General features: G+C 43.7%; 1 protein-coding gene across 5 annotated transcripts in view; it reads left to right on the top strand.

Moving 5' to 3' along the window:
* Nucleotides 1-2518, top strand: part of LOC118337060 (AT-rich interactive domain-containing protein 1B-like) — a 163016-nt gene that overhangs the window by 137321 nt on the left and 23177 nt on the right. The gene's annotated exons all lie outside the window — the stretch shown is intronic.

The following is a 2518-nucleotide window of genomic DNA, read 5'->3' as shown; positions in this document are numbered from 1 at the left end:
GAGAGAGAGAGAGAGAGGCATGTGTGTGTTCCCTCGGCTCAGTCTCATGGAACAGCGATTACCTCGAGCTCTGGGGCCCTGAGCTGAGAATACGCCCCCCATCGGTCCACCAGGGACCCATACACATACTACTCTGGCTTCTTCCTGCCTTAATTTCCCTCCCTCCTTCTCTCTTTCCCTCCACCTCCCTGCTTCTTTTCTTCCTCTCCCTCCATTTCCATCTCTCCATCCCTCCTTTCTCCCCTGCCTTCTCTCTTCCTTTACTCTCTCTCTCTCTCTCTCTCTTTCTCTCTCTACCGCAACAGGATGTTTTTTTTTCCCCGGCACAAAGGTGCCCGAGAGCAAGATGAATGCGCTGTGCCGTTTTTTGTTTTTTTTTTCCCCGATAGCAGCACATGCATATATTAAGTGTGATTAAACGCTGTGCAATGCCTCCATCAAGTGCTTTCTAATGGGCTTTTTTATGACATGAATTAGTCATAATGGGAGAGCGCCACAGCCGAAAACCACCAACCACTGTTGTTGTTGTTGTTGTTGATTTGGATATTTTACCATACACATGAGAGCTTCTGCTTATATTGCTTAAGGTGGGTGGGGGGCGTATTTTACAGTATGGATAAATGAGGTTCGCGGGCATTTGGCATCACTAAACTTATTTTTCCTTGCTGAAAAATAAACGCTCTCTTTTGTAGGAGTCTGCGTGCAAAATACATTTTTACTTGAGAGAGAAGGTGCAATGATCAAAAGGTAAATTTATTTCTGTTTCTTGAGTCACACAAAGCTTTTTAGGGAACACGTAGGCAGCGACGAAGGAGTCTATATTCCCCCCATTATAGGGAAATGGGGCCAGATAAGCGTGGATTTGGTGTGAGCTTGTTTCTTTGCCATGGAGCTCCCCTGTGCACCTCGGCCCCCATAGAGGGATTACATATGTATCATCAGCCGTGCTCTATGACTAATTACATCTGTGAGATGAGATTATGGGGAGGTTTACCAAGCCAATCCCTCCTCTTAGGCTATGTGTATCGGTTCCAACATGAGGTATTACACTATGTGTCTGCGTGAGTGTGTGAAAGAGAGAAAGAGTGTAGAGAAGAGAGGGAGCAAGACAGACAGAAAGAAAGAGATTTTGTGAGGAGGGAGCAAGGTTGAGCCTGCGAGACAGACAAGGACTTGTGTTGTACTGTGTTTGTGTGGGTGCGTGTGAGTGTGTGTGTGTGTGTGTGTATGTACACTCACCCCTTTACAGATAGCGACAGCCTCCTTGGACATTGACTTGGGATAGGAGACGTGATGCTCCATGATGGACTGAAATAACTCATCCTCATCTTCACCGTCAAATGGAGGCTGGAGAGGAGAGGAGGAGGGAGCAGAAGCAGAGGGCAGGACAGGACAAATAGAGGATATTTAAATTGAATCATTAAAGGCTTTTTCGTCTGAACGCCTCAGAATCAAAATACCGCAGGCCTGTAAAGCTCACACATTCACATTATCCACTCCAAATGAGATATCCAGGATTTGAAAATGTCACACCTACTCTAAAAATTATTAATGCCATGAGAGAAAAACTCATCAAGGGGTATAATTTCATAGCTAACCTTTCATTAAACAACGTCAAATTTTAAAGGCTACGATCATGAGTGTTTGTTTTTTTCACATTTTTCAGTCATGAATACAAATGCTGTTGTGGGAGTCGTTTTAGTAGCATATTCTCAAAAGATTGAAGTAAAGGTCCAGTGTGTAGGATTTTGTGGCATCTAGCGATGTGGTTGCAGATTGCAAATCGCTCACTCCATCCCACCCTTCCAAGCATGAAGGAGAAACTACAGTGGTCATGAAAAATGCCCCTATCTAGTCAGGGGCGTGTCCAGACTTTTTTAAAATGGGCGGCACAAGTGGGGCACTAACTTATGCAGGGTTAGGGTTAGCAAAAGGGAGACTTGTGAATAACCACAGAACCCATTTTTATTCAGATATCCTGAGGTCAGAGGTCAAGTGATCCCTTTGAAAATGGCCAGGCCAGATTTTCATCGTCAAAATTTTGCCCAATTTTGGAACGTTAGCCCCCTTCCCGAAATGCTAACATGACATAGTACCAATGGATGCGTTAGGTCATATAGTTTCATATATAGATACCAGTATCTACTTCCTCTGAACAATGAGTGGAAAAGGGAAGGGTAATGGGTTGCACTTGGGGTAGCCAATCAGATTTCAGGAGTGGCCACCCTAGGCCCCCCCCTTTGGACATGTCCCTGTATCTAGTGCCAGTATTTCGTTTGTGCCTTCTGGGCTACTGTAGAAACATGGCGGTTCAACATGGCACCCTCTATGGAAGATGACCCGCTCCCTTTAGATAAAAACAGCTCATTCTAAGGTAATAAAAACATAACAATCCTTATTTTCAGGTAATTATACACCACTAAAAACATACTTTTGAATATTATATTTCATTTCTGCCAACAGAAATTCCTAAATGTTACACACTGGACTTTTAATATCTTCTTTTTTTTTTTTTTAC

Source organism: Morone saxatilis, unplaced genomic scaffold, assembly GCF_004916995.1.
Source record: "Morone saxatilis isolate NCDOM2014 unplaced genomic scaffold, NCSU_SB_2.0 Contig3, whole genome shotgun sequence".
Taxonomy (NCBI): Eukaryota; Metazoa; Chordata; class Actinopteri; family Moronidae; genus Morone; species Morone saxatilis.
The sequence above is the reverse complement of the archived record's forward strand: the minus strand, read 5'-3'. Positions and strand labels throughout refer to the sequence as shown.